At 50.9% G+C, this 10666-nt stretch overlaps 1 pseudogene; it reads left to right on the forward strand.

The window, feature by feature from the left end:
- Positions 1–2455: 2455 nt before the first annotated feature.
- LOC136303650 (olfactory receptor 14A16-like) lies at positions 2456–10009 on the forward strand (annotated as a pseudogene).
- The last annotated feature ends 657 nt before the right edge of the window (positions 10010–10666 follow it).

Below are 10666 nucleotides of genomic sequence, written 5' to 3' on the forward strand. Positions count from 1 at the left end.
TCTGTTAGGACCTTAGAATTCTTTGGAAAGGACAGGGACCTTACAGGGGCCAGTTCTGGGATTGGCATGTAGTTTTGACCCCTCAGAAAACGGAATGCGACTTTTAGTAATATCCTTATAAAGCTGAGACTGAGTTCGAGCCCTCTTCTCTTCCGCCCAGCTGGCTTCCAGGTAACATCGTGGGCAGTCAAGGAGGGCCCGGCTTTGGCCCCGCTGCCCCAGGGCGGCCGGGCCCGGCCAGGCCTCCGAGAGCCTCTGCCCGCAGAGGAGGCAGGGCCAGCTGAGCCCTTCTCCCCCGGCTGCTGGCGGCAGGGCTGCAGTCTGGCAGTGTTGCAGTCTAGCAGTGCTGCAGTCTGGCAGTGTTGCAGTCTGACATTGCTGCAGTCTGGCAGTGTTGCAGTCTGGCAGGGCTGCAGTCGGGCAGTGCTGCAGTCTGGCAGTGTTGCAGTCTGGCAGGGCTGCAGTCTGGCAGTGCTGCAGTCTGGCAGTGCTGCAGTCTGGCAGTGTTGCAGTCTGGCAGTGCTGCAGTCTGGCAGGCTGCAGTCTGGCAGTGTTGCAGTCTGGCAGTGCTGCAGTCTGGCAGGGCTGCAGTCTGGCAGTGTTGCAGTCTGTCAGTGTTACAGTCTGGCAGGGCTGCAGTCTTCCATTGCTGCAGTCTGGCAGTGTTACAGTCTGGCAGGGCTGCAGTCTGGCGGGGCTGCAGGCTGGCAGGCTGGCAGTGTTACAGTCTGGCAGGGCTGCAGTCTGACATTGCTGCAGTCTGGCAGTGTTGCAGTCTGGCAGGGCTGCAGTCTGGCAGTGCTGCAGTCTGGCAGGGCTGCAGTCTGGCAGTGTTGCAGTCTGGCAGGGCTGCAGTCTGACATTGCTGCAGTCTGGCAGTGCTGCAGTCTGGCAGGGCTGCAGTCTGGCAGGGTTGCAGTCTGGCAGGGCTGCAGTCTGGCAGGGCTGGCCCCGTGTCTGGGGCCTCAGCAGGGATCATCGGGTCCGGTCGGTCGTGGCAGGGCCGTGCCCCGGCAGCCCTGGCCCGAGGGGAGGATGGGATCTCTCTCCCCAACCCACGCTGGGCCTTACAGAGCAGCTCTGAGCCGCTCACACCTTCAGATCCAGGGGGTGAAGAAAAGGCATCCACCAGCCTCCCCCCCACCGGCATGGCTTTGAAACCTTTGGGCTGCTGCAAGCTTTAACTCTTTCCTGACACAGATTGAGACTTTCTTAAACTCTACCCCTTCTCAGAGATGAGAGAAAAGGACAAATTGGAGACATGTAAAAAAGACAATATAGAGATCTCAAAGTCAGTAAAGGAAGAGTGACTTTTAAGTGGTAGAGATGACAAGTTGCCTTTGTTCTAGGCTGAAAATCTTCTATGGATTATGGTAACAGGCTGTAATATGCTAGAATAATCTATTAAATCATGGACAATATAAACTAGGGAGATGATTTGTGGATTTGAGCAAAGGCATCTGTGATGAGCTGAGTGAATATTGATTAGCAGCTGTGATTTTTGTGACCCCATAAGAGGTTGAATAGAGAGAGAATAAAAGAAGCCCTCAGCCAGTGAAGAACTGACATCTCTGTTCCCTGAGTTGAAAAAGGTCCTTTGCTTTTTTTTTTTTTTTTTTGAAACAGCTCATTTTTAGAAGGTACCACCCCAGTCTGTGAATCTACAGCCATATGTAGTCATGGGAAAGGCTACATGATGTGGGAAGTTGCACAACTGCAGAATCTCCTGGGCAGGATGCTTTTGTGTGAGTTGGAAGGCACAAGCAGACTGTTTCTCTTGGGGAAAGTTACCAAACAACAGGAGTGACTTCTCTCTCTCAAAGACTGAAGGAAAGACTGTTTTATAAGTGGTGCTGACCTAGAGTTCTGAGTTTTGCCTCTTTACATGGTTGGTAGAAAATGAACAGTTTGTAGTGGGAGAAAGGATTTGGTTTAGAAATTAATTTGTGGGGTTTTTTCTTTCCTGATTTTCTTCTCTTAGTGTATGTTAATAAAATCTATTGGTTTTTACTTCTAAGTTGAGCCTGCTTTTGCCTTTTTCTCCCAAAATCCTATCTCCCAGTAAGCAAACAAATTTGGCAAATGTAAAACCGGCATATAAATGGTGCTGTGACTCAGATAAGCAAACCTAAACCATAACACCAGAGAAACTCTATAAACAAGTCAGAATGACAGACCATGTTCCCTCACTCTCCACTCATCACTTTCCCTCACAGAGCTTGCTCTCTTCTCCCTGGGGGCAGCAGAAATGCAGAGGGTTTCTAATATCCAAGAATACCAGGAGAGATATGTGTGAGCTTATAAAGAGAACTGCAGAATTCTGGAACACAAAAGGGTGTCTGTGTGTTCAAGGGGACGGTGTAGAGAAAATGGCTTTGATTTTGGATACAGCTATCTCCTCTAAATCTTCACTATCCTTTTCTCCATGGCAGTATCCAATGCCCAGAGACAGCAAATGTGCAACAGCAGCTCCATCAGCCACTTCCTCCTGCTGGCATTGGCAGACAGGCGGCAGCTGCAGCTCCTGCACTTCTGCCTCTTCCTGGGCATCTGCCCATTCCTGGGCTGCCCTCCTGGGCCACGGCCTCGTCATCAGCGCCGTAGCCTGCGGCCACCACCTGCACAGCCCCATGTTCTTCTTCCTGCTCAACCTGGCCCTCAGCGACCTGCGCTCCATCCTCACCACTGTCCCCAAAGCCATGCACAATTCCCTCTGGGACACCAGGACCATCTCCTATGCAGGATGTGCTGCCCAAGTATTTTTTTTAGTTTTCTGCACTATAACTGAGTATTTCCTGCTGATCATCATGTGCTATGACCACTATGTGCCATCTGCAAACCCCTGCACTATGGGACCCTCCTGGGCGGCAGAGCTTGTGCCCACATGGCAGCAGCTGCCTGGGCCAGTGCCTTTCTCTATTCACTGCTGCACACAGCCAATACATTTTCCCTGCCCCTGTGCCATGGCAATGCCCTGGGCCAGTTCTTGTGTGAAATCCCACACATCCTCAAGCTTTCCTGCTCCAAGTCTTACCTAAGGGAACTCTGTCTTATTGCTGTTAATGCTTGTTTATTATTTGGCTCTTTTGTGTTCATTGTTTTCTCCTATGTGCAGATCTTCAGGGCAGTGCTGAGGATCCCCTCTGAGCAGGGACAGCACAAAGCCTTTTCCACCTGCCTCCCTCAGCTGGCTGTGGTCTACCTGTTTGTGAGCACTGCAGTGTTTATTCATCTGAAGCCCCCCTCCATGGCCTCCCCATTCCTGGATCTGTCAGTGTCCGTTCTGTACTCTGTGGTACCTCCAGCCCTGAACCCCCTCATCTACAGCCTGAGGAACCAGGAGCTCAAGGCTGCAGTGTGGAGTCTGATGACTGGATGGTTTTCGGGAACATTAAACTGCTGGCAATTTCTGCCAATCACTTGTAATAGACGTCTTCTTTGATGCTTCTTGTTGTTTTGGTTGTGGGGTTTTTTTCCAGTGTTTTATATTTTAATCTTGTTCTCAAGAAGTGTCACTCTCTGTGCCATTTCCCATTTTGTTTCTCTCCACCTCCCCTGTGGCCACAGACTGTGTCAATGAGGGGCTGCACTCTTGGTGGCTTTAAAGGAACTCAAGGATCTCCCAGCCAAGTTTCCTGCAGAGCTGCCCCTTTTGTTCCCTTCTCTGCAGCTGCAGCAGCAATGTCTGTGTGCAGGGCTGGGGGCAGATCAGTGCTGGCACAGCAGCTGTGCCCAGGAGCAGCAGCCCTTGGTGTTGGCAGTGCTGCTCCCGTGGCCCTGCCCCGCTGCCCTCCTGGCCCTGGTGTTGCTGTAGGGCCGGAGTGCTCTCGGCGCCGGGCACAGGGCTGGGGGTGGCAGTGCCGGGGCTGCAGCAGGGACAGGCCATGGGCTCTGCTGGGGCAGCTCTGACGCCTCAGGGCAGGGCCTGGGGGCTCCAGGCTCCTTGCCCAGGCTCTCTCCAGAACACGCCCAGGCCGATGCTCTGCACAGAAAAGCCCCGTGAGCAGCCCCAGAGTGGCCGTGGGCAGGCTGGGGGCAAACAGCACAGCTGGGGCTCTGCAAGGTCCCTGGGGGAGACGGGAAGGAGCAGCAGAGCAGGGGCTGATCCATCCCCACTGTGCTGGACACCCCAAGGCAGCGTCCCAGAGCGTCCTCATGCACCTGCCCACAACATCCCCCCTCTGCAGCCCTGGCCTCTCCCCCAGCTCACACAGGGGCCGCATCCTTGCAGGCACAGACACGGCAGCACTGGCTCAGGAGCCCCTGTTTGCAGTGCCCAGAGCAGGCCTGAGCACCCCCATGGTGTTGGTGTGGGGAGATGAACCTGAGGGAGCACAAATGCCATCAGCCCCTGGGGCCAGGAAGGGCTGGGGGACAGGACGGAAACCACTCAGCTTTGTCGTGCCCTCGGAAGTCAGCCAGAAAGTTTGTTCCCATCAACTGTGAGTTTCCTGTGACATTGCAGATGTTGTTGCTCAGAGCCAGGACTGCCTGGCAGCCACCCCCAAACTACCCTGAGCATTTCCATTGCTTCACCTTGGCTTTCTTTACTCTTCCCTTGTCCAGATTTCTTCCTGTTGCCCATCCCTGTTTTCTCCCCTGCAAACAGCCAATCCCTGCTTGTCCTTTCCCCTCTGCCCCCACTCCCCATTTCAGTTTCTAAATTGGCACCATGGGAACGTCCCTTGGGGAGCAGGATCACCCTCCAAGTGCTTCAGGAATTGTCTACAGGCTCCTGCAGGGCCTGGCGCTGCTCCCTTGCCAGAGGCACCACAGGCCAGGGGGGCACATCTGGGCTGCCGTGTCTGGCTCTGGGGCTCCCTGTTCTGGGCCGCGAGGAGAAGCTGCAGACACTGCAAGACTGACAGGATGGGCTTTGGGGCTATGAGGAGAAGCTGAGGGACCTGGGCTGCTGCACCTTCTGAAGAGGAGGCCCAGACGTCATCCTGCAACTGCTGCAAGGGTGGTTTCAGAGAATCACAGAATCAGCAAGGTTGGAAAAGACCTTGGGCATCGTCAAGTCCAACCCATGCCCTGACACCACCTTGTCTCCCCTCAGCCTCCTCTTCTCCAGGAGAAACAACCCCAGCTCCCTCAGCCCCTCCTCACAGGACTTGTGTTCCAGACCCCTCACCAGCCTTGTTTCCCTTCTCTGGACATGCTTCGGCCCCTCCATGTGCTTCCTAACTTGGGGGGCCCAGAACTGGACACAGCACTTGAGGTGCTGCCCAGCCAGTGCTGAGCACAGGGGAAGAATCACTGCCCTGCTCCTGCTGGCCACACTGCTCCTGACCCATAGGAGTTCCAAGGGTTGGATGAGGGAAATTGTGGGGAGGGCCAGGGGACAAAGTCTGATGGATTGTCAGCCATGAAGGGTCTTGATTTTCATATCTATTCAGACTGCATCAGAAGGTGCTGGGGGTCAATATCAATTGCATATTGCTGATATCAATCTATAAACAGGAAAAGGAAAACTTCACAGGACAAAACAGTTCTCTCTGCATTGTTTTCAATATATTATATTCACTTTGAATACACTTCTGAAATCTAATTAACCATAGAATAACTGAAAAATTAAATTATTCTCAGGGACATGATTTGTTCAACTTTTTTGAACAAATGTTTTTGAGCTTTCTTCACTGATTTCCTGTACGGAAGAGCTCAAGAAAGAAGAGTCCTTTGCAGTAGTAAAATTCATCAGCAACCTCCAAGGGGCTGAGGATCCATCCTCATCAGAGCAGGAATGAACAGCAATGGGCACAGTTTTTTGTCTGCTCCAGCTTTGGGATGGGCCCTGGGCCTGGAGCAGGAGCAGCTCCGCAGGGCCCCAAGGCCGGGGCTGTTGTGCTGGCCTGGGCAGATGGGATGGCAGCAGGGGCTGCAGAGCTCTCAGGACCTCAGGGACAGGGGAGCAGGGCACACAGGGAGCCTCCTCTTCCCTTGGCCCAGCACCTTCCCCATGGCTGGGGCTGAGCCCTCTCTGAGCTGCAGCTGCTGCTGTGCCCTTGCGAGGGGCTGAGGCCGTGGGGCCCCTGCCCAGAGCCGCCTGCCCTGAGCAGAGCTGTGGGGCCAGAGCCGGCTGGGCCGTGCTGGGGAGAGGCCCTTGGTGCTGCGCAGAGCTCAGGGCAGCTGGCACAGCTTGCAGGGAGCTGGGCTGGGCTCAGACAGCCTGGCACAGAAACCATCAGTGTCCATCTCAGCCTGTGGGAGCGTGCAGGGGCAGGACTCAGCCCAGGCCTTGTGGGGCAGGGCCGGCGCCTGTGGAAGGCGTTGAAAACAGGCAAGTGCCCCACAGAGGAGGCTGCCCTGTGCCCTTGGTGTCATGGACAGAGCAAGGAGGGGGCCCAGGACATTTGTCACCCATGCCAGCCTCTGTCCCCAGGCGCTGGCAGCCCTGGCTGCTCAGCCCAGGTTTGCGGGGCAGTTTGGCTGTGGCCCAGCTCCATCCTCCTGTGGGGCTCAGGGCCTGTTGCCGGCCATGGCCAGCCCTGCCCGGCCTCTCTGCTGGCCCAGAGCCCGGCACAGCCTGTGAAAGGAGGTGATCAATAGTTCACTCATGTCAGCATGAGTTAACTATTAGGAGTCACCAAATATTAATCACATGCCTAAGAAGCAGGATGCACCTTTGCCTTGCCTAGACAAGAGAAACAAAACCTATTGTCAGCAGGATTCCTGAATTTTCAGGGGGAGCTCAGCTGTCCTCTGTCTCACGGTAGGGGCAGACAAGAACCACCTGCACCAAATTCAGGTGTTTGCTGCTTGATTGAGTCGTACTTGTGAGAGGTGTGGGCTTTGAGTCCCCGAGGGCGGATTGAAAGACCCGAGAAGACTGGGGTCTCCCAGATTTAGTCCTGGGTAAAAGCAACGATACCCTTAAGGAATAATAGGGTTGGAGCCCCCACGGGTTGGGGTGGAGTCCCCACTGCTGAGTTTAGAATCCCCCAGGGCTGGGGTGGGTGTTAGACTGGAAAGAGCAGGGATAAATAACTTGACAAATTATGAAGGAGCAGACAGTGCTTGAGTAGGAGGACAGTGGCTGAGGATAAGAAGAGAATTACCAGGATCATCTCTTGTTGTGTGGAAAAAAAGATGTTGTTTCCCGGAGCTGGGAAATTCAGGAAGAAAATGGGGAGGAAAGGTGGAGAAAGTTTAAAGTTAGGCTTGCGTGGAAGAGAAAAGAGAAAGGAGGGAGAGAAGTAGCCAGGAGTGACAATGGGATCATGGACAGATAGAAGTCCAGAGGATAATGGAGATGGATTGTTAATTTTTTATCCTTAAACCCTAAATTATATTCCTAAGGAGGGAAAATTGTCAAAAACATCTGTGATTATTCAAGCGGTGAGTGGATAGGATGAGTGAGTGCACTTTAGTAGAGGTGAAGGATAGGTTTGAAATGCACAAATTCCACTTTGTTCCCAATTTTGAGCGTAATTTTGTTCCTAATTTTGAGCGTAATTTACTGGGGAGGGATTTGATGGCTAAAGTGGGAATGCAAATTAATAACGATGAGAAATGACACAGAAAATATGAAGAGAATTTACCTCACCCTCAGGAATTTGGTTGTTGCATTTAGGATTAAAATTAGATTTTGAATTAAAATTTGAATTAGATTTGGTTTTTTGGGGAGAGTAGAAAAAGGTAGCTGAAAAGGCTTTTTTTCTGTGAAGCTGCCTAATTTCCTTGCTAGAAAAGGGGGCTTGGAGTGTCTGAAAAGAAGGTGCAGTTGGTAAAGAAAAAGGTGAAATAGTTGGGAAAATGTCTGGGACAGGTTTTGACTGGAGAGTTACATGTGTGCATCAATCAAGAAAGAATACAAGGAATTTGACATGTACCATTACCCCAGACCAAAAAAAGAAAGATTGACAGCAGTTTTTGGAGTTGGTAGAGTATTGCAGAGCATGGACTGAGGATTTTTCTGTTTTACACCATTAGATGACTTTTTAACCCAAGACAGTCTTAATCTGTCAAGATGATCTTTTGCCTTTTCATTTACATACCTTTCATGTATCCTTAGTACTCCTAGCATGCATACTTGTAATTCCTTAAATCTGCAAATTTAGCACAGCCCTGGTGTTCTGTTAGGCCAGGAGACCTGTTAGAAATAACTGTGTAGTTCTTAGCTTTTGCTGTTCTGTGTTGGCTTTTGCAAATTATTTTGATGTAGTACAGTTTGTCATCTCTTTTTAACTGATTTTGATATAGTATAATTTGTCATCCATTTTTGGTACTACTCTAATCCCTGTGGACATTGCATATTTCAGTGTGATAAATGTATTATAGTTTAGGGTTTTGCTAAATATTGAAATAGAGTACATTGTAAAACAATAAATATATATTATAAAAATGATAAACATAACCATAAATATAACCATAACTATAAATGATATTGTTTAATAGAAAATAATAACATTAAAATATTAAAATATGCTGTGTGTTATTAACTTTTGTACAAGTGACTGTGGTTGTGAAATAATGACTGATGACTTTATTTCTTTAACTGACTGACAATAGAGAAATAGCTGATGTTGATTGAAAGAAAAACCTTGCCTAAAATGTCTGGATGATTAGATAACATTGAAAAAAAAAAACTCTGACAAATAACACCAAAAGAGACAAGAGGAATCGACCACCGACCCTTTGGCCATCAATAACTGTCAAACCAGACCAGGCAGCCTCGAGAGGAAATAAAATACAAAAGTCTCAAAATCACATCTGCGCTGTGACACGTGCTTTAGGAAGATGAGGTCAGGGGTCAAACTAAGCTAAAGAATTCCACGAAAATGTGCACTCAAAGACATGTTTAAATGTGTATAATCTTCATGAATATGCATTTGATCAATTGTCTCGTGTTGCAATGCAAGATGTAACCAAAAGTTTGTATTCTCTTACCATCTGTTTAAACCAGGTGGGGCAGTGCTCTTTATCTCTTCCATGACCCATGCCTCACAACTCCAAGGGGAGGTATGTTCTGCTAATGGGCCAGTTGATAAAACCAGGTGGGGCAGTGCTCTTTATCTCTTCTACGACCCATCCTCCCTCCAGGCAGATATCTTCTGTTAATGGGCCATTGAGTCTCATTGCATGACTGATAATATTACATCATCCCATTGTGAGATGCTCCACCCAGAGGGAGGAGCCAAATATTCCTACCTGGATATAATCTGACATTGAAAACACCAGAAGGAGCCTGTCCCCACTGGATTCCCAGAGGAAGACCAGACCCATCTACACCACTACTGGACCTTCAGAGGAAAACTACACCCTTCTACAGGAGTGTTGCTCCAGGAAAACCACATCTGTCACTCCAGGAGGACTGCAGGTACAACTTGATTGGAGCACTACCAAGACACGGACTCCCCGGATGTCAGGTTGTATTCTGACTCTGCCAGAGTTTGGTTTGGGGTTTTTTTAATACTTCAACTTTAGTTATTTATTAATTTTACAGTTTAGTCTGCGAGAAAGAGAAAGATGCCCTGGGAGAGCCAGACAGGTCAGGAAGAAGTCAGTGCCCCTTTCCCCCTCTCTCCTGCTCCATCTCCCAGCCCAGCATGGCCCCCGGCTGCAGGACAATGCCGTCCTGTCAGGGATGAGCTGAGGGGTTCTGCTTCCCCTTCCCTCTGGCACAGAGGCAAATCCCATCCTCTCCTTGTCCTTCCTTCCCCAGCCAAGGAGCTGAACATGGAGACTGGGAAGGACAAATCCACGCAGCAGAACCTCATGGAAGAGACTATTTTGAGCAGCTCTGCAGTGCAGGAATCCAATGGGGAGGAAAAGCCCCAGAGATGCCACAGGAGGAGGGGCTCCAAACTCATCCCAGACTGCTCTGAGGAGGAAAGACCAAACCTGTGCCAGGAAGGTGGACACAGCTTCAGCCGGGGCTCTGAGTTTGTGGTCCATGAGCAGCATGGATGGGGAGAAGCCTCACAAGTGCTTGGAGTGTGGGAAGAGCTTCAGCCAGAGGTCCAACCTGATCAAGCACCAGAGGATCGACACCGGGGAGAGGCCCTAGGAGTGTCCCCAGTGTGGGAAGAGGTTTCAGACCAGCTCCAATCTCCTCAGGCACCAGAGGATTCACACAGAGGAGAGGCCCTTCCGCTGCCCTGACTGCAGGAAGGGTTTCAAGCAAAACTCCCAGCTCGTCACCCACCGGCTCATCGACACTGGGGAGAGGCCCTACAAGTGTCCCCAGTGTGGGAAGAGCTTCACCCAGAGCTCTGCCTTGACCCAACACCAATGGAGGCACCATTAAGGGAAGCCCTATGAGTGCCCCGACTGTGGCAAGAGCTTTGTGTGTGTCTCCAACCTCATTCCCCATCATAGTACCCACACCGGGAAGGACCCTGGGGACCCACGTTCACTGTGATCCACACTGGGAGGACACCTGTCCCTTTCCCTGCCCCTGGCAATGATGTGAGGTGGGATGGAAGACCGTCAGAGTCTGGTCATGGCCCTGTCATTGTATTCAGTCCAAACTCAGGTCATTGCCAAGGCCAGGAAAGGGACTCTCTCTCTCTCTCTCTCTCCCAAGGAGAAGGGTGTCCTTTCCAGGCAGGTAGAAATGCATGGCCAGGAAGAGCCAGTCAGTTGTAGTAGGAGTTGTTGTAGTTTACCATGTACACCGTTTGTATTATGCCTGCTGTTATTAATATTGTTTCTGTTCCTATTT

The sequence above is a fragment of the Chamaea fasciata genome, unplaced genomic scaffold (assembly GCF_029207755.1).
Source record: "Chamaea fasciata isolate MVZ Bird 193981 ecotype frontalis unplaced genomic scaffold, bChaFas1.0.hap1 SCAF_40, whole genome shotgun sequence".
NCBI lineage: Eukaryota > Metazoa > Chordata > Aves > Passeriformes > Sylviidae > Chamaea > Chamaea fasciata.